The following is a 5,582-nucleotide window of genomic DNA, read 5'->3' as shown; positions in this document are numbered from 1 at the left end:
GCCCTTCGCAGGGCCGGCAAAACTCGTCGGACCAGCCCTAGTGTGAAGCAGTTATCCAAACCAACTAGTGAAGTTCCTTTCGGACAACACATCTATTTTGGCTGATATTGGAATACTTCAAGGTCCTCTGCTTATGGAATGGCACTGGATCCCGATCAGCTGAGAGTAAAGTATGGTTTGACTAACTGTCAGACTTTAGGTGAAAAGGAGCATCCTTGGCGATCTAGTGGGTCCAGAAAGCCGAGGAGATGTGGAGGCAAGAAACTCTGGGAACGTGCGTAAAGTGTTGCAGCTGATACGCGCAACAGGCTCAAAGAGGCCTCCAGCGGGTGAAATCACCACTGCTAGCAATGAATTGCTTATGACTCAGAAAAAAGAGCGTCTAATAACTTCAACAGTGGTTCGGCTGAATATGTGCAGTTGGTCAGCCGGATTCATAACCGGCAACACGGCTGCGGACAGAGTTAACTTGGAATCTCCGACGGCTCCGGATATCAAGGGAATGCCCTTTCTCCATCAAGCGTCACGGAGCTGTTGGTCCTGCTGAATAGCTACTCACTCCGTTCAAAGATGGATGTGAATTTTTCAGCCGGTGCGTTTAACTTGGTTGCCTCTGAAAGAGACCGTAATAACTAACAGAAGCGAGTCGAGACTAGCGCTCATTTTTAAAAAGGCTGCTCGCAGTGAGCGTGGAGGTGTGTGAGGAACCAGTCGGACCCCCGCTGTGACTAGACTTTTTGCGTCGCTTATTCTAGGTTGTCTTACGAAGTCGCATAAGAATAGAACAGAAAGCAGAATTCCCACCGGGACGGGGCTGTGTGCACCACATCAACACACTCCGTCAAGTGTTGGAACGACGGCATGTGTATTGACGCCCTACATTCTTGGTGTTCCTTGACTTCAAGGGCCCACTACTTTCTGTAGTCTGGTTGGTTCCTCTCAACAAACTTGTGGAACAATGTATACTCCAGGAGTTCGCGGACATTATATGCTGTTTGTATCCACATATTTGTGGGCATTTGGGAATGTATGGGGAGCTCTCCAAAAGTTTTCCTACAAGCAGCATAGATGTTTATTCCCTCCATTCTTATTTAATTTCACGACTGATGAGATGATGAAGCGAACACTGAGAGGACTCAAAAACTCCGATGTTCAGCTCACTGCAGAGGAGAACCTTGCAGACGACATTGGCCACATTGTTGAAGGACAGCAAGAAGCAGAAGCTATTCTAGAAAATTTAGCCGAGCTGATCCATTCTCTCAGCATGTGCTTTGAGCCCACAAAGTCTAAAGTCAAGGTGCAGAACGCACAGTTCTTGAATATGCCTATGAGGGGTCAAGGAGTGGTACGGAAAGTTGCGAAACGCTATAAGTATCTCGGGAGTTGCATTACCTCTAACGGTAGTGTGACAGGCGAAGTCAAGCACAAATATCAAAGGCCAGAATTGATTTTGCCAACCTATGCCACTTATGACTCCAAAAAAGAATCTTACTGGATCTCAAAGGACACGTATCTCATAATACAACGCGGGTTGTATCGTTATATGGCTGCTAGATTTGGCCACTTCGGGCAGAGGATCTGAGACATCTTCAGGTATTTGGCCACCGATGTCAGTATGCACGGAACTATAGTTGAAAATTAGCTTAAACTAACGGGTTCGGAATGAGATGATCAGGAGATAGGGTTTTCGTCAAGCAGACAACACTTCACCCGAGGGCTGCATCAAACGCTACAAGCTAAGGTGACTGGGCCATGCGTTGCGCACGCGGATTTACCCTTTACAGAGACGAGTGCTGTTTCTCGTGCCTAATTCGGAGTGCCGGAAACCTAGAGATGGACAGAATTTGACACTGAATAAAGGAATGAAGGATGTTGCGAAAAGGTTAGGTAATGTTTGCCGTCCAGGATGGAGTCCACTTGAGCCCTTTCTGTGCTTGGCTGGAGACAGTGAACTATTTGGCGGCTAACCGATTTCAGTGGCATTCTTGCTGGCTGAGTGGTGGAGGTGTAGGTAGTTCGGACGCTAGCATTGGGCCCCTGACCAGGTTTTCCTTCCTTCCCTTTTTAGGCTTTATTTAGTCAAATTGACACGAAACTTTCTTCTCGTCCAGAGATCCGCACTGCTCACGATTCCAGACAAGGATGAAATGTCTGCACAGTGCTTCTTGGCTTTTGAGAACAGATTGGCTTGTGTCAGGACGAAAATTGACGTAGTCGTACGGCTGTTCAAGCACCAGTATCATCATCAGCTGGTGACGAATAATGAGCCAGCCTGATGACAGTTATCACTGGACCAAGAAACGTCAACAGCTTCACCTCCGCGAGTGGACAATAATGAGGTTCAGTATGTGTAATGCACTACTCCTAAGGTTGCTGGAAACTCGTCGATAGCCCATTACCGGTTTCACCCTTCTTGGGGCTCATCAGGTAGGCGCAGTCCTCGGGTTTTCGTCAACCTTATCTTCTACTTGAAACCAAATAGCACGAAATTATCGAATACACACTCCTTTGGTAATTGATCACCCGAGCTACCAATATTCCAAAACATTACCAACACACTCCTTTGCAAACTAATTTGGTTTTTCGAGAAACTCACTGGGAACCCAGCTGAATCTCTCGTTTGTGACGTTTCCAGGCTGTCGACGAATTTTCAGCAACCTTATGAGTAGTGCATTACAAATATATATGTATCGCGATATCTCGAATATCATAGCGACTGAAACATGAGGCGGCCTGGTGCAGCACATTCGGTTGCATGGAAACATCACAAACGAGAGATTCAGCTGGGTTCCATGTGAGTCTCTCGAAAAATCAAATTAGTTTGCAAATGAGATCCAGCTTACTTTCCAAGGGGCATTATTGTTGCTATCTGCAAGCTCCAGATGATTCAAGTTGAGTGTCGACTTGTTTGTGTGGGAAGACGATACCAGCTGTGCAGCGATATTTCAGTACTGTGCATGTCTGGATGTGATGTACAGAACCATTAAGGCAGGCGGTCAACTTTGGATGGCGGTAGTCCAAGTAGAGTCAGAGTTCGTTTGGTCGGCTTTGAACTAAAAGTCCGACCCACAAGGCAGTCGTTAGTAGCGTTAATTTGGCCTCCAGAATCGATGGCTCAATGTTTACACTTGTTTGGCTACAGAAGGTTAACTCAGATCGGAGGTACAGGGAATAGGGTACGATTGTATCATTCCTAATGGTACTGTGCGCACCGGATGCATTTGGAGCCGCATGGATCATACTGAATGATTCGTTTTCGGTCAGGGCCATCAGGCCAACCTTTCCTAACCCGTCTTTCCTTGTCTGTACTCACATTTCAACTGCAGAAAATGGCATGAACCTAAACCTCGACCACATCGTATCACGGCACTTCGGCCAATTGCTCCTTTTTTGCCACATGTGCCGGAACGGCGTTCCAGTCAATGTAGCCCGACAGATTTTTGCAGCCCTCAAGCCCGACAAGCAGGCCAAGGTGGCAGCTTCAACCAACGATTTACGTCATCGCTTCCCCTGACTTTCCAAATTTGATTGACAGCCACAACCAGCATGCCCTTGGTAAATGGTTTTTTTAGGTGATTTGAGTTGAACCGATTGCAAAAATTGGGCTGGCTCACGTTGTCACGAGCTGTCACGTGTAACCCCTGGGAAATCGAAGCTGACTGCCAAATTCTCGGTACGAATGCATACCTAGATCGAGAGAGCTGGATGAGAGACGCAAACTCCAAAGTCAGGTTAGATGTTTTCGAATCACGCGAAAATATCGTTAACCCTCGCAAAAACAGTGGTTTTCAGTAAAGTGACTGGGGGCATCGATTAAAGCAGTCATGTGATTTTTGCCGGTCATTTTTCGGAACTTACTCCATTGCTATTTCCAATTGGAATGGTAAGGAAATATCACTCTTAATGCTCATTCATTTGGAGATTTCCAGTGTTCTGATGGAAAAAACCTCACAAAAGTTACGTTTGGAGATGGGGTATTCTTTGAAGTCTGTCGCTAGGTGATGGTGAACGCAGATCGTAATAATAACAAGTTGATAGTTGCTCACAGTTCCGACGGCTCCTTTTTCACTGTGATGGCTCATGATAGTGTTACTACTGATCATTTGTACGATGCGAATTATTTTGAGGAAATTTCGAAAATGTCGAGATTTCAGAGAAAGTGGACGGCGGGGCAGCATAAAAATCAGGATTTTAGTCATAATGCACTCAAAAATCAATATTATGTTCCTGATTTCATGTTAAACAAGCTTGGAGGTGCCAGTCTGATGTTTTGTCTGTTAGCAGAACCACACACGTCTATGGCCAATGTGTATGTGGTATGACAATGCGGGGGCGAGACGGTGTTTAGGCATTCCTCCAATTAAATTGGTGCATCCAGAATGCATTCTTCTTTGTGCGCCTACCTTTCGAGGGTGACTGGCCAATACATAGCTACCACGATTTTTCTACATCCCCGCTCAGACCATTGGTAGGATGTCCATCACTTCTCATATATATATAGTCATGCGATACACCATCAGCCGCTCAGCAACTTAGCTATCTTTTCGATGGAGTGGCAAATGATTCGAGGAATAGACGCGAAAATACTGTGGTGTATCGAGCAGTTGGAGCAATGCAGGGATTTGCATGAGATCTCCGAGTGGAGTAGCATCATACACCAACTGGTAGAAACTACGAAAGTGCTGAATGAAATCGACAGAGTGAACAATCCATAACAAGTTCGTTTCTGATGGCCGAATGAATTTTGGCATTTCCATCTTCAACTGTTCTCACCGGAAGTTAACATTTTTAAGTCTATTGTGTGATTCTTCTTGAGAATCTGAGTGAGTGAAATATAAATTGCTTGTTGAGTAAATGTCAAAGTTTTCATAAACTATTTGTAAGCTTTCTGAAAGCTCCACGACAGCCCACGACCCATTTTGCCTTTTTTGGGGTTCATCAGGTAGGTTAAGTCCCCGAGGTTCCGTCACTTTTATACTGAAGAATATGAACATCATTCAGTTGAGTCTTGCGTTAAAATCGAATTGATGTACAAGTGAGCGTACTTCGCTAGTGTTGAAATTTTGATGAAACCTCTTACCGATTGTCTTCTCCAAAGTTCGTCCGTGAATGAAATAAACCAGAAAATGTAGCATGTTCGAGCAGAACGGCGAACTCTCTTTTATATGGTAAGTAATGTTTCTACGATGACCAGTCGAAAATGATCTCACCAGAGCTGCGGAAGCCAAACTGTTGTGAAACGTGAATAGTAGCGTGGCTGGTTATTTTGAGGTGCCAGGGAGGAACTGGGAGAATTTACTGTAAGCAGGAAGGTGGCAAATATGTCCATCAGTTACCGAAATACCATCTTGGTTTTGATGGGAGACTCACGTGGAACCCAGCTAATTTCATGCAATATGGGTTCAAGCAGGACATGAGGTTGACGGAAACTCGGGGACTGCGCCTACCTGATGAGCCCCCAGAAGGGCAAAGCCGATCGTGGAGTAGTGTATTACGCCGATACAATGTATCATGATATTGTGCCAACTGAAACATGAGGCGACCTACTGCGGCAAATTCAGGTGAGGTGAGTCTCACGTCAA

This window comes from Opisthorchis viverrini (assembly GCF_000715545.1).
Source record: "Opisthorchis viverrini unplaced genomic scaffold opera_v5_352, whole genome shotgun sequence".
NCBI classification, from domain to species: domain Eukaryota; kingdom Metazoa; phylum Platyhelminthes; class Trematoda; order Opisthorchiida; family Opisthorchiidae; genus Opisthorchis; species Opisthorchis viverrini.
The sequence above is the reverse complement of the archived record's forward strand: the minus strand, read 5'-3'. Positions refer to the sequence as shown.